The sequence below is a fragment of the Panthera onca genome, chromosome E3 (genome assembly GCF_046562875.1).
Source record: "Panthera onca isolate mPanOnc1 chromosome E3, mPanOnc1 haplotype 2, whole genome shotgun sequence".
In the NCBI taxonomy this organism is placed as follows: Eukaryota; Metazoa; Chordata; class Mammalia; order Carnivora; family Felidae; genus Panthera; species Panthera onca.
Genome location: NC_138354.1, coordinates 14,285,352 through 14,312,600, shown reverse-complemented (window position 1 = coordinate 14,312,600; position 27,249 = coordinate 14,285,352). Strand labels below are relative to the sequence as shown.

Here is a 27,249-nt window from a genome sequence, read left to right as displayed (position 1 = left end):
GTGGGAAAAGCGAGATGGGGAAAGCTAAGAGTTACCGTGCTTGGTGTAAGAGAACAGGAAGATACAGGGAAGAGGAGGAGGTGACTGGCAGCCAATGAGGAAACAAAAGGGTAGAATCCGGTATTTCATAGCAATTTTGTTAAATATTGCTGTGGCAGGTGACATGGTCTTCTCTGCTTCCTCCTGCGTTAATTGCCTGTGCAATCTATTTCACACCAAACATGCTCTGCAGAGCCGAATTTGTTTTTTGAGCATATGGTGCTGAGCCCTACTCCTGGAAGGGTGCGGAGGCTGTTCCCACAGGGGCCCAGTCACGTTGGGATCACAGGTAATTAGAGTTTAAAACTGCACGGACGTTGTTCTAAATGTCCGACAGGTTAGCCGTGGTTTGGGGAATCCGATGGGGCAGGACTTCAGTCCACAGCAGCATCCCAAATAATGAATTTCTATAGGAAAAAAGTTTTTAAAAACTGGGTGGGGAAAGAAGAGAAAACCAATGATCCCTCTGTATATAAAAAAAATATACATGAGCCCAAATATGATTCAATATGCAAAACACACACCCTCACCCTCTGAAACGTGAGCATCAGACAACTGACCCCATTTGTGATTCCTCGTCACCTGTTTGCAGAACTCGGGTGCCCGTGGGTGTCTTAGTTAATTAAGCAAAGTCCAGTCTGTTCATTTTCCGATCTGCTTTAAATCTCTGCTACGGTTTTTACGTCATCCCCCTCCTTCTTCTTGGATCAACGTCTCCATTTTCTGATCTGCTTTAAATCTCTGCTACGGTTTTTACATCATCTCCCTCCTTCTTCTTGGATCAACGTCTCCATTTCTAAAAGTTAGCAGTTTCAAAAGAGATTTTTGTCCTTCCGGAAAGAGATGTACAAATACTCCAGATGACTGGCATTGGAAAGGGACATTCAACTCAAAATGCTCCCCTTAATCTGACTTCTACTGGTGTTTCTTCTCCATTCTAGGAGAGTCAAAACATCAACTAACCAACCAACTAGCCAACGTTCCCCCGAAACTTAATTTTGTATTCATATCTTCTCTCTTAGTTTTGGAAATATATCACCGGCATTAATTTCTGAGCTCGACTACAATATTAACGGAAGGGTACGACACATCTTGGGACCAACATTTTTTTTCCAGTGGACCACATCTCCAAGTGTGTGATAAAGCCGCATCGATCCTCTGCTCCCTGGCTGCAGTCTTCAAAGGTAACAAACACTCTACCAGGAATTGTTCTAGGCGATTGCTACTACTGTTTGTTTTGTTTGTTTGGCTCTCTTGAGATATCATGGACATACAGCATGGTGTAAATTTAAGATATACAAAACGATGATTTGTTACACGTGTGTTCTTTTTTGTGGTGAGAACATTTAATATCTACTCGCTCAGCAATTTTAAGTATTGTTAACTAGTCATAGTGCTGGCAGCACTGTTCGTTTACAAATGGGGAGTCCGAGGCACAGAAAGTTTAAATAACTTGCCCAAAGTGACACAGTGGAGCCACCATTTGAACCCAGATCTCTGGGACTCTGGAACCTTCTTTTACACAGTTCTTCCGTCCCTCCTCCCTCCAACAACAGCCTCCTAGAGATTCCAGGAATCTATGATACTGTTTCCCATCTCTGAACCTTCACTGACCATTCCAAGAGCCCAGAACATTCTCCCCCCTCTCTCATTCCTTTGTCTATTGGACTCCTATTATTTGTCACATCTCTACTCCAGGGTCCCCATCATGGGGACAACTTCCCTGATTACCTTCTTACAGCACTACGTTCCTTACTGGAAAGCACTTGGCTTACTTTGTCCCTGTGAGTTCATCAGTGTGATGACCCACCCAATCTCCAAGCTCCTTAAGAAGAAACTTCTATTTTGGCTTATGATTGTGACACCGAACCCAGCAAGGATTAACAGCTCAGTAAATTGTTACCGGACGACAGAAGAATGAACGAGTGACAGAATAGAAGAAAGATAAGTACAGGAAGGCGAGAAGCCCCGGGACGAGCAATCAAGGTGGCCTGGGCTGGGGCAGATGCTGCCAGTCTAAGGTCAAGATGGGAGGAACACAAACCAGTGAGTTTAGGGGAGCCCATCTCTTATATCAAGAATGTCCGAGAACACACCTGCACCCTCCCCCACACGCCAATTCATAAAATCCAGACGCAAGGCCCAGCTGGTGTAGAAGCTCCGCCACAGGACCCCAGTGTACCTATGTAATGTTTCCAGTACACCTTGGCTCTGAAGATCTTTGGTCCCCATCACTAATTTTCTTCATGTCTGATTTTCCCAGTATTTGGGCTTCAGGTGTCCCTATAGACTTTGAGCTCTTTCTTCGACTATCTATGTTTCCTGCCATCTACAACGGAACTCAGTGGCATGAACCTCGGGTCCCCAGGACCCCAAATCTTCCATCACTAAGCTGGTAGCATACCAGGCCAAGTCCTGCCATGGGAGGGAGGCAGAGAATTAATATTAAAATGCAGAAATTACTTTTGAGGCCATTTTTTCAAGCACGCGTCTTTTACATAAAACAAGCTGATGAAAAATAGGGCTCCTCGCCTTTGTGTTTCTCCATGGATGGTCACCATCTTCCAGACATCACCGTGTCCCCCATCGCTCTGAATTAATCCAATAATAATAATACGGTCAGCAGTTAATCGCGTATGGATCTTTCACGAATACAAGCATACTTGGGAGACACAGCTGACCCTACCGATGTGTAACAACAGTACAGCTGACGTGCAAGTGGCTCCAACGCATTGCAAACTGCACCCCAGTTCCTTGCCAAGGACACAACTGTCCCTAAGCCTCTTTTTTTTTTTTTTTTTTTTAATGTTTATTTATTTATTTATTTTTTTTGAGAGAGAGAGAGACAGAGACAGAGCGTGAGTGGGGCAGGGGCAGAGAAAGAGAGAGACACAATCCAAAGCAGGCTCCAGGCTCTGAGCTGTCAGCACAGAGTCCGACACAGGGCTTGAACTTGTGAACCATGAGATCGTGACCTGAGCGGAAGCCGAACGCCAAACCGACTGAGCCACCCAGGTGGCCCCTTGAGCCTCTTCTTTACAGATTCTGTAGCCCCAACTGCTGTCCTCCCAAGCACTGTGGACAGACATAACTTGAAAGAGTACTAGACCCAAGGAAGGGAGAAAGTAGGCGAAGGTCAGGCCCAGCAGGAGCAAATGCTTTTACTAAACAGACTTGACAAAACAAAGAAGCTGTTCTGGAATTTCATTCCCACCAATGTTGGGCGTGTGTGGCTTAGACACAGTAGCAGGACATGAAGCTGGGTAGGAAAGCATCATCTCTTTTGTATGTGGTCTTGCCCTGCAGACATCTTGCGGGGGAGCAAAGGTGATTAAACCTCCCATATGAAAAAGCACACTCTCCAGAGAGCAAGCTGGGTAGTTAAAGTTAAGTTTCTTTAACGTTTTTCTTCTACATGTTACGTTGGAACTCTGGAACTGAAGTGTGTTTAGGAGGCTGGAGACAACAGCAGTAGGGAAGGGAAACAACCAGAAAAGAAGGCAACCGCCTCTCCGGGCCTCTCCAGCTCCCCAGCACCGGGGTATTAGGGATCCTGATGCCGTGCACAGACCCAGTGGGAGTCACAGATAAGCAACGTGAAAGGATCACCAAGGAGCACTTTAACCCCTGTCCTTTTTGTTTGCACAAGGAGACAGGAAACAATGAAAGATCATTTTCCAGTGACTCTTTGTGGTTTGAAGGTTATGCTGGGGGAAGAGAACGGAGGGCCAGTCAACAGCTTTGTTCTGTTTCAGGGCATCTCCAGAGAAAGCCTGCACCCCACCCCTGTTTATAGCTAGGTGCATCTAGGGCATGGAGGAGAGGGAGAGTAGAAGAGCATCCCTTAACGATGACTCTGTCTTTGGCCAAACTTCAGCAAGGCTCCTCTGAGCCCTCTTCTCCACCTGGGCCTTCTAGGTCCTTCCTTGACAAGTCTTGTGTCAGCAGGGATCCTGCAAAGTCGGTTCAGAGCGAATCCGCCACTACTGGAATATGATCAGGTTCTTCATCCCCCGCCCTTGATGCCTAAGCACTTGGCCTGCCTTTGGGAAGAATCCCGTTAGGCCAGGTTAGCAAGAATCCCCCCATCGGTGATGTTCCCTCTTAGTGATTTTCTATTCACTGACCCCGTCACCCTGCTCCTTGGCTATAAATTCCGATTTGTCCTTGTATTTAGAGTTGAGCTCGCTCTCTCCCCTATTACAACAGAGGTAAGCCCTGTTACAATCGTCTTGAATGAAGTTCTCCTGATGATTTTAACAAGAGTCATCCATTTCTTAAACACCCTTTGAATGGAGGGCATGAATGCCTGGGGGTGGGGATAAATATCCTTGACACGGGAAGGAGGATCAAGGGACTGATTTCCGGTTCTCCACTACAGGGGAGTCCTATGCCCAGGTCCCCACAGCACCCCAACGAGGGGAGAATCCTCCAGATCTCCAGGAGGGGTCTATCTGTAAGGCAGAGCGGCTCATATCCCCACCATCACTGAGCGCAAGGTTCTGCTTTTCCTGGGACGCCTGCATCCTTCTTGAAGCAGGGGGGAACAGGAGAGCAGAAGAGTGGCCTTCCTGGACATCTAGCCAATTACGTCATTTTTTGCTTTATTCAAAACCTAAAGACACGCATTCTTTCTTGTTCCAGGGGGTCATGCGACAAGCCTACAGCAGTTACATAATAAATAACTCAGACCTGTCGGGACATCTGTGGGACAGGGCACAGAGATGAGACAAGCCGCTGAGAATGACACTCCAGAGCAGGACCATGAAAGGCAGAGAACCTGGAGGGGATCCGCGGGAGACCCCTGCCAGGTGGCCCAGCTCAGGGAGGCCCAGCAGGGAGTCAAGCAATCAAATGGAAGCACTTATTCCCTCCTGAGGCTATGTTAATGGAGGTCCCATTTCTGACTTTTTATGTTAATTTAAATGATGTATGTTTATGCCCCACTGGGTAAAAAGGACACTGAATTAACACACACATGAAAGAAAACCAGCCCTCGGCAATCACTCTCCAGTACTCTTCCACTGCTTTCGGATGAAGGACTATTTTACTCTGCTTCGAAGAAATCCTTCCATTATCACCTCCCTGTTTTGAATGCTTAGCATAGAAGTCATTAAATACTCAGCTTCTTAATGAGAAGATAGTGCAATAGGGCAACAATTTATTTCGGTGCCTTCTGCTTAAGAAAAATGAAAGGCTCGGGGCGCCTGGGTGGCTCAGTTGGTTGAGAGACCGACTTCGGCTCAGGTCATGATCTCATGGTTTGTGAGTTCGAGCCCCGCGTCGGGCTCTGTGCTGACAGCTCGGAGCCTGGAGCCTGCTTCTGATGCTGTGTCTCCCTTTCTCTCTGCCCCTCCCTCACTCATGCTCTGTCTCTCCCTGTCTCAGAAATAAACATTAAAAAAAAATTTTTTTTTTTTAAATAAAAAATAAAAAATAAAAAAAATTAAAAAAAAAAAAAAAAGAAAAATGAAAGGCTCACTCCCGCATTCCGTCTCCATTTTTTTCCCCCTCAAGGTGTTCATCTAACATCCACGAGATGGTCTTTCCAGGGTTCACACTTGGCTTTCCCTTGACAAGTCTATGGCGTCTATAATAGTCTGTAAGACCTAGACAAATGGGGTGGTGATAGTCTGGCCAACACAGCTGTCAGCACAGAGCCTGATGCGGGGCTCGAACTCACAAACCATGAGTTGATGACCTGAGCTGAAGGCAGACGCTTAACCGACTGAGCCACCCAGGCACCCTGAAAATACCTATTTTAAAACAATGCTGGGAGCATCTGACCTCGAGCAAATTCCCTGGGGTATAAGGTCCCTCTTAAAAATGGAATAGACACCACCCACTCCCCCTCCGGTTTTCCTCAGGAATCTGACAAACAAAATACCTAACTGAAACAGGTAAACCATAAAATTTCTGTTATACAAGGGACAATATGATCAGTCTGACTCCTCACACAGTGGAATAAAGTCAATCAGGAATGGACAACCCAGCACCTAGAGTTATCGAGCCAATAAGGGGAGAACCTGAGAAGGAACAAGGGGGAAGGAACAGGGCTGACCAGGACCCTATAAAACAAAGTCCCTTTCCTATAGTTGCGGGCATTCACTTTCAAACGTCCCCTCTCTATAAAGAGAGCTTTCATACTATTCTTACCTTCGGATCTTCCACTCAAATAAACTTTTGCCTGCTGCCCATTTCATCCTGGGTCCACCTCTTCATTCTTCAAAGCGGTGAGACAACGAACCCTGGGTATTGAGGTAAAAAAACCTGCAACAATATCACTGTGGGGGACAGGAATGTGCCACCCCAAAATATGCCTCTCTGGCATAAAGATTATTTTGAGCTGATTATTTTGAGAAACAGTAGACACAGGAGAAGCTCTGGAAACAGAGTAGAAGCTTCCCTTTTTGTAAGGGAAATTAACATTTATAAAGGAGATAATCCATTTGTAAGGGTGCCTCTCACTATGTGCCGGGAGGAGAAGGAGGGCTCCAAATCGCAAGACATTCTTATCCACGGAGAAGGCTCTGACTTACACCCGCATAACACTCCTTATCCTTGGGGCACCTGGGTGGCTCAATCCGTTAAGCCTCTGAATCTTGATTTCGGCTCAGGTCATTGATGAGAGACTATGGGGTAAATTGAAGGCCAAGCAGAAGCAAGCCTTACCACCACTGCCCCCCCCCCCCGACCCCCGCTCCATGGGATATGTATGACATCCCTTGGACACTCCAGGCTACCCAGAAACAATAAAGGACAAAAAAACAAATGGTTAAACTGATAAGAGTCTCTACCATTTTATTAGAAAAAGGTAATCAGCTTCAGGAACTCCCTGGGTCCTGTCCCTGTGCTTTAATAAAACACCTTTTTGCACCAAAGACATCTTCAAGAATTCTTTCTTGGCTGTCAGCTCCGAACCCCACAAACCCCACCATCACCCTAAAACTTCATCAGTCATGACCTCACAGTTCATGAGATCAAGCTCCACATCGGGCTCTGGGGTAACAGCATGGAACCTGCTTGGGATTCTCTCTCTCCCTGCCTCTCTGCCCCTCCCCTGCTCATCTCTCCATGTCTCTCTCTCTCTCTCTTTCAAAATAAACATATTGAAAAAAAAAAAAAAAAACAACCTTATCCTTGCTTACAGTACTTTTCCCAGTCTCCTTCCTGTAAATGCTTTCCTCCACACCCTTCTTACTTTGTTTTAGTTGAACAGAACACGGCATTTAAGCCCAAATTCTAAGCCACCTCTTTGAGCTTACCCATCCTTGAGTTTCTCCCAGGTACATATAAGAGATACACATGTTAATAAGCTTCTGTTTTTTAAAACTTTCCCTTGTTATCTTTTGTTACAGGAGCCCTAGCTGACAACCTAGAAGAACAGAAAAGGAGATTTTTCCTCCCCTACAGTTTCTATTTATTTTTATCTGCCATCTGCGACCAAAAACTCTACTTAAGAAATAGAAGTCTCATGGCGGTTTAGTAAACTGCCCCCGTTGCTGTGGTCCAACACTGACATCCTTGCCTATTTGATGGAAATCTCTAGCCCCGCCTGGGTATCTGATGTGCCCATCTACTGCTCCATGCAGCTTTTAATTCAGTGGGAGAGCTCGACTTTCTCTGTTCCGGAGCAACCAAAGATCAATCAGATGTGCGTCTGCTGGTAGACAGGACCAAGAGTCCCACTACACGTGTGGTGGGAAAGGATCAGCCGGCTACCGAGCCTGGCAGCACGTCTTCAACAAGCCCTCGTGATGAGCTTTGTTGTGGCGCTCTCTGGCAGGATGGGGGTAGGTGAGAACAGGGGCCGTACTGGGGAGCACAGCATGACTTCACAGAGCAGGGGGCGGGGGGTGGCTGTGTGCCCTGCCTTCTGTTTCTGCCTGCTGTTGAGATAAAATGTCATCAGCTCCTTTCTACAAAGAGGCTTATTTTAAAATGCCAATGCAACAGCACAAACATCCCTCCCCTCCCAGGCCCCACACTTGATTTCCAGAAGTGTAGGAAAGAGCTAACAGTGCGCTGGCTCCCACAATATGGCCTACCCTCAGGTCGATGGAGTCACGACACGTCATCTACCTTAACTTTCGCGGAAGCCCAAGGGGCCACGATCTCTCCTGAGACTTCTCGTGGGATCTGAGACCCACTGAAATTAACCAGACAGAAAGCGGACAAGTCCTGGGACCAAGGTTTCATCCAGGTCTACTTGGTTCCTACAGTTGACTTATTCTCTTATGCAAACATGATGACCCCTTAAAGAGGAGTCATCACCTGCTCAGGGCTGTGTTTGCCCAATGGGATTGAGGGTCCAGATGGAAAGCTTTCTCCCCAACCCAGACTGGGGAGCTCATGAAAGACAGCTGTCTTCTCTGGGAGTGGAGCCATCTTTGGTCCCACGGGGTCTGGTACAGTGCCTGAATCACAGTGAGGTTCACAACACGTTTGCTGAACGAATAAATAAGACGCATAAAGACTCTCATTAAAACTCAAAACACCCCAAAACACAACCCCCAAACCCAAAAAGTTGTAACACTCCTGGAACTTAGTGTCATGTGATCTTTCAGCACTGTAGCATGAATGAATTTACAGGAGACAAGCAAGTCAGTCGCAGAGAGGGTGCAGACAGAAAGAGGGACGTGGAAAGCCCAGTTAGGAGTTGGAACAGAGAAGCTGAAGGAGCCAATCAGTGTGCGTCTGCTGACACTGACCGAAGGGATCTGAAGACGCTAGGCGTCCACCAGGGATCTGCGGAGAAGGGGAGAGGGCGTTGCGAGAAGAGTTGAAACAGAAACAAAGAGGAGGACAGAAGAGCACCCACACCCCGCTTACCTCCTAGCCATTCCACATCCGCTTCCCCCCCCCCAACCCCCCACCAGGCTATCTTACATGTAAAGGGCAGAGAACAACAAATGCCAATAGTGTGCACTTTGGAATGAAGTGTGCTGATCACCCAGGGTATTATGCTAGACAAAAACAAACAAACAAACCAAACCTGGAATATAAGTATGAATGATGAGTAAATGAAATCTCGTTGGCACAATGCCCCCTCCCCACCCCCCCCCAACCCAGGCAGCCACTCTCAACTTGAACTCGTGCAAAAGAATGTGGGCTTACCACATTTCAGGCAGGAGTCTGCGCCTTTGAGAGAGGATAATGAACAAGGCGAGCGTGACTCTTACCCTTATGGAGTTCACAGTCTGGGACTCACTGAACCAACAAGGAGAGCAGAGGAAATGATGGCCAGGACGAGGAAGAATACGAGGAGTGACAGAGAATTGAGGGCCAGGGTCTAGGCAGAGTTGGCAATCCTCTTAAAGCACATGGAGGAAAATGGAGAAGAAGCTACCCAGGATTCAGCAGAGTGAGTGCTCTGACCACACTTCATGAAACAGAACTTGCCAGAAAACAAAGAAAAAAAGTGCAAGATGTTTTAGGCTTGTTCCAGAGCCCCTAAGCCTGTGCTGCCCAGAGATCCCCCTTCCCTTGAGACATCGCACGGAAGGCTGACAGAGCATCACCCCTGCTCAGCCCAGATCACACGACTCCTCAGGGGCAAAGTGAGCAGGCAAACACCAATAACTGAGAAATGCATACCAATGTTCTGCCCAATGCGTAACACAGCTTCTTTCCCAATAACCATGATAAAAGTTGATCATACAGTAAGCCCTCCTCCAAAACAACCTTCATACTTAAAAAATAAACAAATTAAAAAAAAAAATCACCGCGATGCAGTTAAAGCAAGAAATTCAGCATAAATGTTTACATTTCTAAAATCTAACCACTGGGTTATTAAAAAAAAAAAAAAGACTTCCAAATAACTCTTAGATCAAAGAGAAAATAAAACCTGAAATTATACACTATTTAGAAAATAGTGACAATTCTAACACTACATATAAAAACTTATGAGCTGTGGCAAGGTCTGTTCTCAGAGGAAAACACATAACATTAAATGCTTTTGCTATTAAGCAAGACAAAAGGAAAATAAATGAATGGAGATTTCAACTCAAAGGGTAGAAAGCAAGAAACCAAGGGGAAGGGGGACAGGACAAAACAAGGTGTAGAATTCAAATAGGGGGAAAGAGAGGGACTGTACATCAGGAGCTGGTTCTTTGAAAAGGCCAACTAAATAGATTATAAAATTAAATCTAATTTTAAAAGGAGAGGAAAAAAAAACACATAAGTGCCATTAGGACTTGAAAAGGGCTTTGACCACAAACATAAAGGAGCTTTTACATGTTTTAATGACACATGAATGGAAGAAATGTCAATCCAGAAAGCTTTCTGAGAGAGCTGAAAATTGGCATAGGCCAACCACTTAAAATCCTGGAAAAGTCAGCCAAGATTACTATCCAAAAAGGCATTAGACCTAGATTGTACTACAAGTAAATTCTGTCTTTTTTTTTTTTTTTTTTTTTTGGAATACAAAAATACCAAGCAATCTGAAGTTGCCCAGAGCATAAAAGAACATGGAAAAGTTTGTCATTTTTTGTGGGGGGCAGAGGAAATGAGTAAATAATTTCTTTTAAGGGTGATGAGTATGTACTAAAATCATGGTAATGGTCGCACAACTCTGAATATACTAAAAACTCATTTAATTATACATTTTAAATGTATAAAACGTAGGACATGTGAAGTATATTCAAGAAGGCTCTTTTAAAAATTATTTTTATTTTTATTTATTTTCGAGAGAGACAGAGCGTGAGTGGGGGAGGGGCAGAGAGAGAGGGAGACACAGAATCAGAAGCAGGTTCCAGGCTCCGATCTGGAAGCACAGAGCCCAGCGCGGGGCAAGGCTCAAACTCATGAACCGTGAGATCATGACCTGAGCTGAAGTCGGAAGCTTGACTGACTGAGCCACCAAGGTGCCCCTCAAGAAGGCTTCTGCTTGTTTTTTTAAAGAAATACAGCATATACACAATCAGAAGGAAAAGCTATATATAAGTGTCACTAATCAATTGAGGATTGAAAATTTTAACAAAAAATACTAGCAACTAACACACCAGTACCAAGTAGAGTTTATTCCAGGAATACAAATATGGCCCTATTTTAGATAATCTATTAACATAATTCCAAAATATTAATAAATCAAGAGAAAAATTAATCACATTGATTAATGCCAAAAGCCATGCGAAAACATTAAATATGTATTCTCAAGAAAAACTCCTACAAATTAGAAAGAAAATTTCCCGAATCTGTTATCTTCTTAAAACAAACATCCAATATTAGTTATAATGGTAAAAATAATTCAAGCATTTCATTAAGCCATCACCATCAATATTCAATATTGCTCTGTAGATTTCAACCGAGGCAATAAAAAAGGTAAACATAATGAAAGGAAATAAAAAGGCAAAGCTATGTTTATTTGTTCATAATGTGATGCTCTATCTTGAAAAATAAAATAAAATCAAGAAAGTCAACAAAAATTATTAGAACTTATAAAGACTCCAGAAATGTGGCCAGTTGTCATTCCTAATGAAAACTCTTTATCGAAGTAGAACAGACATTTTTTAAAAAGCACACAAATCTCAAGTGTTCAGCCCTGTCACTTTTCAAAAACTGAACACACCCATTTAACCGTCACCCAAGTCAAGAACCAGAAGATGACCAGACTCCCAGAATCTCCCTGTGTGCTCACTTAGTCATTACTCTGTGGTTATCTGCCCAAAGGTTAACTATCTTGAATTCTAACATTGTGGATTGGTTGTGCTTGATCTTGAAACTTCTATAAAAAGAATACAACAGTGAATACTATTTGGGATCTGGATTCTTTGATTGTACATTTTATCTGAAAGATGTTAGTGCTTTTTTGTTTTGAAAAAATAGCATTAATAGCCTCAGATAATTAAGAGAATATAGCACATTCATAAAACAAGAACTGGCTGCTGTAGCAAAAGATAAGTTAGAGAACCAGTAAGAACCCTTGAAAATTAAAATACAAAAGCAGAAATAGAAAGTTTAGAAAAGAAGGTTAAGAAAATTTCCCAGAATGGATAGCCAAAAGGCCTAAAATGAAAAATGAAAAATAGGAGGGTAAAGATAAAAAAAAAAAAAAAAATTAGACAACTGGCCCAGGAGGTATAACACACAAATAAAACGAGTTCCAAAAATGAAGAACAAACACCACCCCCTCACACACAAATAAAGAACATCAATAATAAATATGAGTTTTCATTGGAAAGTTCTACCAAGCACCCAACACAATTAATGAAAGTAAATCCCAAAGTACATGATCAGGAAATTTCAAAATACCGGGGATAAAAGGATTTCTAAAGAGATAATGAGAAGTCACCTTCAAAGAACCAGGGTCAAAATGGCTCTGAACTTCCCAATAGCCATGTTGAAAATTAGAAGGCAGTAGAACACGGCCTTCAAAATCTGAAAGAAAAATCATTCCAAGTGGGAAGCTTGAATCCAGATATTTTTAGACATGCAAGGACTAAAAACTTTACTTGAGGATATGCATCACTAAAATGAAGGAGTAAGCCAAGAAAATAAAGACATGAGATCAGAACACGGGAGAGAGGGGAAGGGAACCCTAGTATCTGTGTTGTATTGCACAGCCAGTCCCAATGGAAAGGGCCAGAGCACTCTTGAGACTTTTCTTCAAAAAGATGAACTGGACAGAATATCTAATGTGCCTGAGATGATTGACAGGGAATTCAGACAAGAGCCAGAGGGTCTGAAGTTGAATTAGTTTAAAGTATATAGAAAACAAAGTAAACAAATAAATAGAAAGACAATGATTAAGTACAGGAAAAACAAAAAGCTGAGCAGGGGAAATAATCAACGTATACCATGGGGATCAGCAGTATGCTATTACAATAATACAAGTATTTTTAAATGAACTAAACAAAATTAGAATGTAACTATAATGGAGGATGGGGAAGAGATGAGAAGAGATGTAAAATGTGGCAGGGGTAGGTGTGAGTGAGCGATAAAGAGCTTTTATTCTATCCCCCATAGTGGGAAGTCAAGAAATCATGCCTAAATCTCAAAAAAACAAGTAGGACTGGAAGTATGTTATTTAGAGAGAGACAGGTAGACAAAAAGGATCATTTTTAAGAGTAGAGAGTGGTCCCTTTAGAGAGTGAAGAGAGCCTTGCAGAATATAGATCAGACTTTTAAAACACAGACGTATACCACTTCCATAAAACTACAAAATAATTTAAAATACGTAAGACCCTAATGAAATATTAATCATGGTTATCAGCAGGAGTATGATGACGCGTGATTATCTAATTCTTTTTTTTTTTGTATTTTTAAGTTTTTACAGTGAACGTTAAATTGACAATGAACACAGAATAATACGAATACAAAAAAAAGAAGTATTTTTACAGGGCGATTTTCAAATTCCCCAGTCTCCTCGCCACTGTCCTTGTTCTTCTCTGCTGGGCTGGAAGACAACATCTGGATTAGAAGCAGAGCAGAAAATGACTCCTATTTCTTCCCCTCCTGAATGCCTATAGACAAATTATAGAGCTCTAATTTCATGGCTGTCAGCCTCTGCTCCTCCCCCCTCATATTCTTTCGAATTTGAAGTCTCTGCAATTTCAAGTTTCTTCAAGCAAAAATTCCCGTTTTGCAGGGATGTCTACAAGCATCAGGGATTTTTTTTTTTTTCTGTGCATAGTTACTTTTGAGATACTGTAGGGTTTGGCAGAGGATGGTCACCCCGGTCACGTAAACATTCTCAATCCATCAAGACAACCATTCTTGACCACTTTGAGGCTTGAGAGTATATTCAAAGGGATACACAAAGATGGGGGGTGGGGTGGAAAGGTCAAGGTGCTCTTTTGGAGTCAAGGAATGGAGTCATTCCAGCCACAGAAGCCCACAGGTAGACTGGAGAAGTTCAGTCCTTATGGCAAAGTGAGGGTTCCAGCACCTTCCAATCAGAGCTCAGCCGTGGGGTGGCCAGAAATCCAAAGTGAGCCATGGAGCTGGGGCCGGGGGTGCAGGAGGCTAGCCGAGGAACGGGATTCAGAGGTGTGGTTCCAGGCCAGGGAGGTTTGGCAGCAACGATTTCCAGCAGCCTAGGACTCCCAGTGGGAGCAGCCCGGACAGAGAGACTGGACAAAGGAAAGGCCCCTGGCCACCAAGAAGCCAGAGTTCTGGGACAGAGCACACTGGTGGGGCGGAAGGTCTCGAAGTGGAGACCCCACTCCAGGAGCCTCAGGAACAACACAGAGGCCTATGGGAGCAGCGTGCCCCCCCTGGAGGAAGAAGAGTTGCAGGAATGCCCGGTGGCTCAGGGTTCAAGAGGTGGACACTGTTTCTCGGCTCACGCCGTGGGGGCCGGGACCACAGCTGGGGCCTCCGTGTCAGCCGCCGGACCAGAGTGGGGCCAAGGTCTGCAGATGAGAAAGGAGGGCAGGGATCTCAGAGGAGCTGGAGAATAAACAAGCCAGGGAAAGGCAGAGGTCATCACCGCTGTCCCCAACTGTCCTCTACAACGTGGAGCAGAAGAAGGGCCTCGGGGAAGCTATCCTTCAGAAACACTCCTCTCTTTGCTCCAGAAAAGGCACAGCCTGTGTGCCACAGGTGACAGTTCGAACACCACCCGCGTGCTTTCCTCCTTTGGGTTACGTGACCTTCGCTCCGCTGCTCTAAGCTGCAAGGTGGGCGACTTGGGAGTTTTCTCGGGGCCTTCTCCGCCTCCTGCGGGAATGATGCTCTGCTGGGAGGAAGCCCATGGGCCGGCAGCTGAGGCTGGGATGGGTAGGGGGAGAGATGACCGAGCTCAGGTGTCTGCCACCAGCACAAGTCCCAGGCCGCTGAGGCAGATGGGCCCTGACCAAGCCGAGAGGTCAGATCGCGATTAGACCGGCCGGAGTTCTCTACTGGCGACGGTGGCCGGGCCAGGAGCTGCCTTGGGCGTGGGGACACTGCCCAAGGGAAGGAGAGACACACAGAGACCCCGAGGCTTCCACTCGGCCACAGGGGGGCTAAGCCCACCGGTGCCACACCTGTCCCCACACCTGTCGCCACACCTGTTCTCCCCCACCCCCCACACACCATCTGAGACAGAGCGTTCTTTCTGGACGAGGCTGAGCGTTTCCATAAGAACAATAACAGAAACCCAGCGGCAGGTCCCTAGACTTCTGAATTGATGAGCCCGGCGTGTCGCGAGGGCTCAATACATATTTGCTGGTACGTCAATGAAGGATTCCATATTCTGCACTTGTCTGTCCAAGACATTTGAAAGAAACTAAAGACTCTCCCTAACAACTTAATGGCTGGTGTGCTGTTTTATTGTCTGTGTCCACATCAGAGCATTTCACTGAGGCTAGGGTGCCGGGGACGGGGTGGAAAAAAAAAAAACCAAAAACGCATGTTAATGGCCTTTCTTTGGCCTCATTGCCTTTTTGATCCATTTACTTCATAATAACACGTCAGTCCCTGTTGGGAGTGGTACGTATAGAAGTAACAGCAGCTCCTGGATTAATAGTTATTGTCAGTTTGGCCGCCTGCGTGGCTCGGTCGGTTAAGCGTCCAACTCTTGATCTTGGCTCAGGTCATGCGCTCACAGTGTATGGGTTCAAGCCCCGTGCTGGTCTCTGCTTGGGATTCTCCCCTCCTCCCGCCCCCTCCCCCACCCCTCCCCAACTTGCTCTCTCTCTCTTTCTCAAAATAAGCAAATAAACTTAAAAAAAACCCCAACAGAGTAAATGTCCGTATGATTCTCCGTGCAGGCAAAAGCCAACTTGCCGTAAACCTTCCCGAGCGATGGCAAAAAGGTACAAATACGGAAATTCACAAACTTCGCTAAGTTGAGTTAGGACGGGAGACGAAGCCAGCGTCCCACGCGAAAAGCTGGGACTTGCCCAGAGTGGTTCTCAGAGCCCATCTTTCCACCTGAAACCCCAGATTTGGTTACAGCGCAGGAATGGTTCAACCTACGGCCGGTTCTGTCTGCCAAACCGTCTGCAGCCACCGCGCCCGCCACCGTCGGAAATTCAACGTTCATAAAAGGCACTCGAGGAACATCGCTCTCCTTTCTCCTTCTTAGGCATCTGGGGGTCCACTGAACTTGACGCACAGAGGTCAAACTCCAAAATACCGACTTGAGCACCCTACCAGGGGTACAAAGGATGCTCCGTGCGGGTGAGATTTACCGGACCTCACACACTGCCTGTTCTCAAAAGGCTTCAAAAGGGCCACTGCTCCACACACAGCACTCGCGCTCTGTTGTCCATAACAGCAGAGCAAGCTTGTCGCAGCCTCTCGGCTGCTATGAGGATGGGTGACCCGAGTGGCTTAACGACCCCGGAGCCCGGACTTGGGGGAGAAAATGAAGCCCGCTGCCCCTGACTTCCCGTGTGCCTGGCTGCAGAAGCTATTTTTAGAGCCACGCTGGCACCAGCGAAGACTTCCACCTCGGACTCCAGAGAGAGACTGCGAAGCGTCAACCCGAACTTCCCTACTTTGGGAAGGTCTGGGTAAAACTCCCACAGCCTTGGAAACCATGCAGGGTCGGCAGGAGGAGGAACCCCTCGGGGCCCACCAAGGTAGCAGGAAATGGTCATTTACGTAGGCCGGACTGCCAGAAGTTCATTACTCGGCCACCACAACTCGGCCATCGGTACTTAACCATTAATTTCCCAGACTAACAGAGGACTGTACTTGCTCTCTTTCTAATGTAAGAGCAATAAAAGTCACATGTTCCCGTGTTTCCATAAGAGGGGACAAAAAAACGGATAGGGGCCAGGCTCCACAAGGAGCCGCAAACGTAACAAACGCGCAACTGGCAAAGCCTGATCCGCCCTAACCTGTGGTGGAGGAGGCGAACTGTGGCCAGTGCACCGGCGAGCTGAGCAAATGGCAAAGGCTGACCGGGCTTGGGAACACGTTAGAGTCTGTCCCTTAGTCATCTCGTCCAGAGGACACCCTCAAAAACAGCGGGGAACAATCACACACGGAGGACGGGATGGGCCAGAATTCTAAACTGCACTGTAGAGAAAACGATGGGGCAGCCGGGAATAAAGGAGGAAAGGGAATTTTCTGCTCTGAACTCAATCCGAGCGTCTTCTGTAACTGCTTTTTGGGCTTTGAGGATGGAGTGGAAAACAGAAATGTGAGAAAGGGCAGGGGAAGGAAATGCAGGAAATGGGCAGGAGAAGGAAAACCTACGCAAGGCCAGAAGATGGCACATTCTGGAGTCATCTAGAAAAGGGGGATTAAAGCTACCAAAATAATGGCTGCAGCCTACCCCTCCCCGCTCCTTCCGCAGTCACACCTCTCCAACTGCAACCGATCTGAAGGCCCGCCAGATCAATCTGGAAAATTAACGGTACCGCTGAGCCCCTATTTATGTCCGGCAATAATGCAGGAACCGGGCATTTGACTCAGAGGCAAAGCATCTTCTATTTTTAAAGCCTTTACGTTTCAAATGAAACTTATCTGCTCTCTGGCAGCCCAGCACACTGAGCCTCTTTGCAAGGGGGGAGGAAAGCCTTCCCAGCATTATTCAGATTTACCTGCTGGCTGCTATGAGCTGTCATAACACATGTTGGTTGATGGAGGCAGGTCTCTGCTTGTCATCACGGAGAACGGTTACCCTGCAAAGCCTTTTTCTGGCTCCAGGGCACTGCCTGGGAATCTTGCTTCCAAAAGCAAGGCAACCAGCAGCGATATCAGCCCGTCACGCCAAGATAAGAATTGATCTACCCAGGCTGGTGTTGAGGGTACGTAGGTGATGTCAAGAAAGACCATTTATTTCACCCAAGACCAGTGTGTTCACCAACGTGCAAGCACACTTCTGTTTTATAATGAACAGCCTCCCGGAAGGGACCGACTTGAAGGCCGTGGGACTCTTCTCTTTCTGGGCAAAAACGCTCTCGTTGAAATTGTCACTTCTTTTGTTAGCGCTCAGGACTCTGCTCCGTTCGTAGGATACCGACTAGGGCTAATCCAATGAGCAGGTCATTTGTCTTAATCATTCAAAACCATTCAGAGTTGTACGAATGGACCAAAAAAGAGATTATTACCCCCATTTACTACTGAAGAGTCTAAGGAGCAGAGAAGTAAAGCAGCTGGTCCGAGGTCCCGTCGAATGGGTCTGCAGCACATCTAGCCCTTTTGCAGAGAAGTAAACGGAGGCTCAAAGCCGGTGGTCAAATCTGGCCCCCAAACAGGTCTTGGGACCCTGGGCGATGTTTTCTCCATCCCATCGTGCTGCAGACACACGGAGTCATTGACGCGCGCTCGCTCCTAGCTCTGAGCACCGCGAGAAGGCCGCGGTCACCGGGGGATGGCTGGGCAGAGCAGACGTGTGCCGTCCTCTGTTTCCCCGTGGGTGTACCTGCCGTTTTCCCAGGAAGGGACGAAGTTGAGGATGCTGCTGTGTCCTCACAGTCCCCATCAACTGCGATCACTACTAGACATTCTTTCCAGCTAAGCATCTGACCACACAGCAAATTCTGTAAAGAAGTGGCCATGTCCTCCCCTGGATACTCTCACAGGACAAGCACCCACTCACGGCTTCTCCAGCGATCGTTTTCATTCACTCCATTCTTGTTGGGGGTCTCAAAAATGTGCAAGCATGGATGAATTTGCAAAGGACCGAAGCCCAGGTGGAGTAGCCTCTATTCTGCTCTGAACAGAGGTTTAGACACAGGAGGAATCTACGAAGGTTCACGAAGCAAAGAGGAGCCAACCCCTAGGCCTGATTATATTCGGAACAATGCTTCCTGCAGAGGGGTGTAAAACCCCACGGCTGACCAGGATTGACCAAACCAACGCCTTCTGTCAACTCACTGGGCTCCTCCAGGACTGGCCCCTGAGGAAAGCAAGCCGAGTTTTGTGGAGGGTTGTTATTTTTAACTGTGAAATGCCTCACGTCTTGCTTCTGTAGTAAAACTCCTCACTGAAACTGATTACCTACAACACCTCCTGCCAGATCATGAGAGCATCAATGAGTGCTTTTCATCAGAGGAGCCCAAAGCTGTGTTATGGAAATTTTCTCCTCTTGGGGAAAACACCTTTACACGCTTTACATGGTTTAGGGATGAGAAAATGAAAAGCTCATCTACAGAGGAGGGGTGACCGGCCTAATGACACAGACCCTGTTGGTGGCAAAATCGAACAGGTCAGTCCTCTGTTACTGGGAGACTGCAAGGCAGGAAAGGAAGGTAGAACTCTTCCATTGTGATTTTTCTCTTCCTCAACTGGGACAGACTTCAGATGGCCCTGGAGCTAGATTCCTTTTATGACTCTCCTTTCCTAGGGAAGGGTTTCCCAAGGGAAGTCCTAAGCACCGTGGTCTTTAATTTGTCCTTGTCCACACATGCTGCAGGACGGCCAGCATCATATACACAGTCCAGGTGGGTCAACAAGACGAGGCCCTGGCTCAGTGAGACGGTCACCTTCTGCCCAGGTTGTGCCTCGTTTTCTGAATCCCTGCTTGCGACTCGGCCGTGACAGATTCTGCTGCTCTGGGATGTGACCCCAGTTTAATTGCCCGCTGTGCTCGGTGCTGCCCTGCCACTTCCCCCGAAAGGGGGACCACACAAGACGAGGAAGCACGAGTTAATACCCAACTGTCTTCATCTTGTTGCAAGATTGGCCATCTGCTGATGGCCATCAGCTCCTAAGGTGGAATTCACATTCCATTCAATTCATCTATTTAAAGTGCGCAATTCAACAGCGCTCGGCATGTTCACAGAGTTGCGCAATCGTCTCCAGAATCAATTTTAGGGCATTTTTATCACTCCCCCCGAAAGCCCTGGACTCCTCATCAGTCTCTCCTCTCCCTGTCCCTTCCCCAGGCCTAGACAACTGCTCTTACACTTCTTGTCTCCCCGATTAGTGTTTTACCCATCTTTAATCGACCTCATTGGACCACTGGATCGAGTCTGGCCTCCCCTGTTTGGTTTTTAGAACCCTCCATCAAGCGGACTTCCTGTTTTGATCTACATGGTCTCCCGTCTTTCCTCTCCTTTTTAACGCACATTCCCTACCTTTAGCTTCCTCACCGTACCCAAAATACCCAAGCTCGTGGTGAGGCAAATGGTTAACTCAGTGGACTTGGGTTGCCCAAACCTTGCACCTTCCAAAGAAAGAACTGGCTCTTCCCAGGGCCCAGGGAGGTAACTAACAAAGCCTTGAGACGTCCTGCCTGATAAGAGTGATTCTGCCTGCCTGAAGCCCTGGACCGTGCTAGTTTAAGCTCCGGGCGTGGGGAGCTGGAGACTGCGTAGCCGAGGTTAGTCACACGGCGCTCCATGACCGACCCCCCACTAAAGACCTTGCAAGCTAAGGCTCAGGTGAACTTCCCTGGCTGACCATGCCTCACACCCGCTGTGACGTCTCACCGCTGGGACACGGAGTACTGTCCACACAACTCCATGGGAGAGGATGTCCAGCAGCTTGCACCTGGTTTCTCCTGGACACCATCCTATGCATCTGATCCCTTTCCCGATTTTCATCTGTACCCTTTGGCTGTAACAAATCGGTAATCGCGAGCATCACTGCTTTCCTGAGGTTTGCGGGTCCCCAAACACACCCATTTTCACCACCGGGCCTCTAACTGTGTTGTCTCCCGTCTACCGTGCCAGGTTGCAAGGTCCAGAAGGTCACGTCTTTCCCAGGACAGACAGCACAATGGGCAAGAGTGTGGACTCTGGGTAACCGGACCGGAATCCCAGCTTCTTGCCCTACTGAGTGTGTGACCTTGGGCAAAGTGCTTGCCCTCGTGCTTTAGCAGCCCTGCCTGTGAAGTGGAGACCATACTAATACTTACCTCCAAGGGCTAGTATCAGCCGTAAATGGAAACCGCAACGTGTAAAATGTGTAAAATGCAATGCATACAGCGTATGATTAATGCCTGGCGCGTAGAAAATTCCAACATTAGCTATGGTGTCTATGAGCTCCCCCATCCACCCCTCTCACAAAGTTCCTTTCCTCCCATAAATGCACACTCACCGATGCCGAAGGGCAATTGTGCGCACTTGGGTCCTGTGTCTCCAATCAGCCTATGATCTCCTTCAGGAGGATCATGTCATTTACCAACACCGTCCCCCCAGAAGTTCCTACAACGCTGAGCACACAACGGATTCCTAAAACATATCTGCTGGTGCACAGGGAAGATCTCTCTATTTAAAAGTCTAGGAAAATCTGATTCTTCACGTAAGGATTTCCCCCTTGTGTAAGCCAGTCATCTTCCTCTAGGGAGGGAAAAAATAAATAAAACCCTTCTCTTTTATATACATTTGTGTACAGAATTTGAGACACCAGCAACCACGCATACCCAGGCCAGCCCTTTCAACTAAGAATCTAACAGCCTCTAATGGCTCCTATACCTTGTAATTATTATCAAATTATATGTTGGCTTTAAGATTGCTAATTATTAATCATCGGCCTGAATTAGGTATTAATGAGCAATGCCACTAATTGTAGGGTGACCTAACCCAGAGCAGGAAGGCACGACTGACACCTCACAGAGGGTGCCTGACTCAGCCCCAGACAGTGCCCTGGAAGCAATGTGCTGTAAAACGTCCCCTCTCTGGTGACACCTCGGACCCTTGCCGGCTGGTAAAAGGCACGGGATTTTACAGCTGGAAAGAACTGTAAAGATCAGCACTTCCCAAGCTGTGAGCGACACATCTCTGAAGACTGCTGAGTTAAGCTAGGCTTCCACGAATTCATGGTGTACCCAACCCAGGTGCCTCCAGGCTACATGGGTGATGTCCCCGCGTCCTTATTTTTGCTACTATTTTTCACACGTATGTGCCTAATGTTATCGATCATAAAATTCAAGCTTATATCAAAGGACAACTGAATTCACAGTAGCTTTTTTTGTCAGGGAATTCTCACGGAAAGTTTGGTGAATGTATATTCCTGGACCCTCAAGACCGCCGTCAATGACGTCTCTGTTCTTGGTCGGCTCGCCCATTCCTATTCCTTCCGGAAATCATTCCAGAAGCTTTATTGCTTTCCTGTAACCCCCATGCAAGGCCTAGCTCTCACTCTTTTTGTAATTTTTTTTTAATGTTTATATTTATTTTTGAGACAGAGCCTGAGCGGGGTGAGGGGCAAAGAGATTGGGAGACACAGAATCCGAAGCAGGCTCCTGGCTCTGAGCTGTCAGCACAGAGCCCGACACTGGGCTTGAACTCACGAGCCGCAAGATCATGACCCGAGCGGAAGTCGGAGGCTTAACCGACTGAGCCACCCAGGCACCCCGCCTAGCTCTCACTCTTAAGGATGATTTCTCCTCCTCTTTCCTGAAGAAAATGTGGGTCACAAAGCATGAGCTCACTGTTCTTCTCTTCAAGACCAAACCACGGTTCGTGTCCTGGACCTGACCCCCTCGCCGCTCTGCGGGGTCCTTCGTTCCCAACCAGCCCCCCTGCCTCCTTCCGATGCCTTCAGACCTTCCCTCCCCTTGCTCGGTGCCCTCAACTGTTTGTACTGTGTTAAAATAGCACTCTTTGCGTCCTCATTCGGGAAGAGGATGTTCAGACAACAGATGTCATATTCAAGGAGATCAAGCAGGAAGTTCAAGAAACAGCTGACGAGCAAGTGGAGTTTAGGAAGAGGACTGTGTCAGAAGAGGCTCCCTGGAGTGAAGTGCTCCCTGGAGCGAATGGGGATCCTACCATCTGTCCCCAAGCCCGGCGGTGAGTGCTTCTGGCAACAAGAAACACCCTCACTGCCGCCTGACTCGGGCTTAGCAAAGGAAGAGTGGCCTGTGAAGTAGAGGGAGCCTTGTGTGGGGGGAAGTCACCTCTCCCCTCCCATGCAGGACTAAGGTGTGTGAATCCTGGAAACCAGATACGGGACGCAGAAGGAATGCTGGCCTGCGGCCACTTTAAAGGTGGTCATGATGAAAAATCACTATAAAAAAGAACGAAGAGGGGTGCTCGGGTGGCTCAGTCAGTTAAGCGCCTGACTCTTGATTTTGGCTCAGGTCGTGATGTCACGGTTGGTGAGTTCGAGCCCTGCGTGGCGCTCTGAGATGACGGTGCAGAGTCTGTTTGGGATTCTCTCTCTCTCTCTGCCCCTCTCCTGATCACTCTCTCTGTCTCATAAACAAATAAACATTTTAAAAATAAGTAAATAAATAAACAAACTACACATCACTTGATCTTTACCCACCTCCATAGGTGGGTATGCCTATGTTTCTATGCCTCACCTCTCTGAGTCTATTCCAAACATCTCAAAAGCATAATCTGCTCTCAACCCCCCCACTCCTTCATATTCAGACTCCAAGAGTCCCTTAAAATGGTTTCACCAAGGCTGTGATGAGTGGACCCCTTAAACCCAATGGTGCTTCCGGTCTTCTTGGTCTTAAGTCTTGGACTCCACGGATCATCCTCCTACCTCTCTGACCATTCATCATCACTTGCTGGTTGCTCTTACGTAGGTTCCCTCCATCCCAGAAATATTGGGACTCTCCTTGTCTTTCTCTAAGGGACCTCTGGGCAATCTCACTCTCTAACTAATCGCTAGCCCTGATCGCTCTTCGGAGCCTCAGATGTCACTCATCCATTCATTCATTCGCTATAGATTTCCAGCAAACCTACTAAGTGCCAAGGGAGTAATTAGGCACTGGGGATACAACTGTGAACCAGTCACAGTCCTGGCTTCCTAAAGCATATAGTCCCGTGGGTGATAAAGAACGGTAAAGAGAGGCTCTCCAACTGGGAGAGCCAAGTGGAAACACCTAGCAGTGGTTCTTAATAAAAGCCTTGTCGATCATTAAGGCATTCATAAACTGCATGAAACTGCACGCAAAGTTCTGTCCGCTTGTACGTGTTCAGGGCTGATACGATCTACGCCTTTCATTAGATGATCCAAGAGGCCTTTGACACGAAAACGTTTAAAATCTGCTGGTCTGATGATAGGTTGCTGGTGTGACATTGGACTTGATGGCACTTTGGAGAAAAATCGGGGCTCAAGACAGATTTGAGACCCTCCTCTGAGAGGCGAGAGTTGGCTCATGGCCCCTCAAGGTCTTTCACTGGAGAACCTCAGCAGCAGAGGGCAGCGACATACTGGAGGTGACAGCGGGACCTCGCACGGCTTAACTCAAGCTCTAAAACTCTGGGTAACACTGTCCCCAAATCCCCCAGTCATGCGGTGCCCACAGCTCCCAGCGTGAGAAGCATGGACCACAGCTGTCCCGGGAATGATACAGGTCTCCCAGAGCTTTGAAGAAGAGGCATTTTTTTGGCCAACATTTAGAAGTCAGAAGATTTCATGCAATGATCTGGATTTGTGTTCTCTCTTAAAAGTCTGAGGACCCGGGGGCACCTGCGTGGCTCAGGCAGTTAAGCGTCCGACTTTGGCTCAGGTCATGGTCTCACGCCCCGCGTCGGGCTCTGTGCTGACAGCTCAGAGCCTGGAGCCTGCTTCAGATTCTGTGTCTCCCCCTCTCCCTCTGCCCCTCTCCCACTTGTGCTCTGTTTCTCTGTCTGAAAAATAAACATTAAAAAAAATTTTTTTTTTAATTTAAAAAAAGTCTGAGGACCTGACAAAAGCCAGCCTGTGTCCCCATCCCCCAGCCCAGCACCATCCCCCAGGGCGGGGCTAAGAGCAGCTGCCTCCTTATTGGTGAGCCTTCTCTTCAGTCCCCACCTCCCCGCCCCCTCATACACTGGGACTCTGCTCTCTTTCATGGCACCTGTGCTCTCTCCTTGCCCGAAACTTGGGAAATAAACTGTTTACCAGGCAGGAGAAAACACAAAACAAAACAAACAAATATGAAAAAGGGAAAGAAGCAAAATGAAGGATGTACATTTTCTTAATGGAAAAAATCTCCTACGTTATTGTTGTCTGCTGGGAAGATTCAGTATCCACGGCCTCATCCAGTCTAATGCCATTTGGATTGCCAAAATGTTCTCCTCGTTCCATCCTTCGCCAGAATAAAATCATTACTATTAAAATATTAGAATCACAGTGGGGAGGGGGAAGCCACCATGTCCCAACATTTAAGAAATCACATCGTATCTGCCTAACAGCATCAGAAGGGCCATAAGAATTCCTTCCTACAATTAAGTATCCCCATCAACTATTAACAAATTAAGCATTTTGTAAGTTAGGCTACATTAAAAAGAGATCATCGGTATTGGGTTCTGTTTTGGGCATCAGAGATATATGTAATATTAATGACTTGTGATCACAACTCTATTTTCCTGAGTCTCTTTTAAGTGCATATTAATCATCTGTTAATGTTACCATAACTCATTAAATACAAGCTACATTTTTGCCTAGCGCCTTTCGTCCATGGGGGATAGCTAGGTTTTCAGGGCATGTTACAGCGTTAGGATGCACCCGCTTCTTTCCCTCTTGTGTGGCTAACACCACCGTCACACCTCCATTCTCTTATCGGTCAAGGCTGCAGGTCAGCCTCCCTGTGGGTCAGGGATGAAGCACCCTTTGTGTTCCGTTCAGTAGTGTTAATTGCATTCAAGTTATCGTGCAACCAGTTTCCAGAACGCTTTTCATCTTGCAAAACTGAAATTCTATAACCATTAAATAACAACTCCCCGTCCTGTCTTCTCCCCAGCCCCTGGCAACCCCCCTTCTACTGCCCGTCTCTATGAATTTGGCCATTCTAGGTACCTTCTATGAGGTATAGTATCCGTCTTTGGTAACTGGTCTATTTCACTTGGCATAATGTCCCCGTGGTTCCTCCAGGCCATAGCATGTGTCAGAATTTCCTTCCTTGTTTAAGGCTGAATGATATTCTGCTGTAGGTGTAGACCACATTGAATCCATCCATTCATCTGCTGGTGGACATCTGGGTTATTTCCCCCTTTTGGCTATTGTGAATAATGCTGCTGTGAACACGGGCGTGCAAATATCTCTTCGAGAGCCTCCTTTCAACTCTTTGGGGTATGTACCCAGATGTGAAAATTACCACATGGTAATTCTACTTTTAATTTTTTGAGGAACCGTCACGCTGTTTTCCATAGCAGCTACGTGGTTTTGTATTTCCACGAGCAAAGCTCAGGGGTTCCAATTTCTCCGTATCCTTGCCAACACTTGTACTCTACTCTTTTGTTTACTTCTTTGATAGTCGCCATCCTAATGGATATGAGGTGGTATATCACCCATTAAACATAAATTATCTCAAAGGTTATGCTTTGCTTCTCAGAAAACGCCTTAGTGATGAGCCTACATAATTACCTGCAAGGATTCTAAGAGTGTGGCCCCGAAGCATTGCACAAGGACACTGAATGTCTAGGTTGGGATGGAAACTGAGTCACAAGGCATCTCTGGTGGAGGAAGTTACTGGCCCAAAACATCACCAGGCTGTTGCACAAATCTGCCACGGGCAGCTCCACTCTAATGCAATCAATTCTGTACGCTTCCATTTGGGCAGGAAAGTAAAGGAACATGAGGCTTCCTAGTTATTTAAAATGCCACAAGTAAGAACTTCACGACTACTTGGGAGAAGTTTCTCATCCTGTCCCACAATTCCTTCTTGGTACTCCCCCTTTATACCAACAAACACTGCCTTAAAACCAAGCCAAGGTAGGAAAGCTTCTTCCCCCTCTTCTAACGTAAGAAAGAACCGTGACAGTTTCAAGTGGGTTTGGCCTTTGGGTGGCACTCACAGAAAACACCGCACGGCAACCAGGCATCATCTGGGTTAAAAATCAGAGCATCTGTGGTGGGCTGAATGATGCCCCCTCCCCCCAAAAAATCCACACCCTAATCTCCGGTGCCTGTAAATGTTACCTTATATGGGAAAAAGGACGTCGCAGACGTGATTCACCTTGGGCGGGGGGGATTAGCTCAGATTATCCGCGCGGACCATAAATGCCATCACAAGGGAGGCAAGAACGCCAAAGGGAGATGATGGGCATGTGACGAAGACAGTAGGGGAGGAAGAGGGATGTGACGGAGCCACAAACCGAGAAATGAGGGCCTCTAGAAGCTGGCACAAAATGGACTCTCCCCTACGGCTTCCAGAAGGACCTCCACCCTGCACACGTCTTGAGCCCAGCTCCGTAAAGCTCATTTCGGACTTCGGACCTTCAGAATGGAAGGGAATACATCTGCGGAGCTTCCTGCCACCACACGGATAGAGATTTGCCACAGCGGCCACGGGGCACGAACACGGCATCAAAGTCAACCCACGTCATTCAACATCCTTTAGAGGCGAGCCCCCAACGGCTGCGCCATGGGGTACTGGTCTCCCCATCTCCGGGGGCAGCAGGGTGGGACCCGGGCGAGGGTCACGCGGAGCAGCCCAAG

The 27,249-nt window shown here is 47.0% G+C and overlaps 1 protein-coding gene across 2 annotated transcripts in view; it reads right to left on the bottom strand.

The window, feature by feature from the left end:
- The window catches only part of GALNT17 (polypeptide N-acetylgalactosaminyltransferase 17), a 444,121-nt gene that overhangs the window by 177,358 nt on the left and 239,514 nt on the right, over nt 1-27,249 (bottom strand). The gene's annotated exons all lie outside the window — the stretch shown is intronic.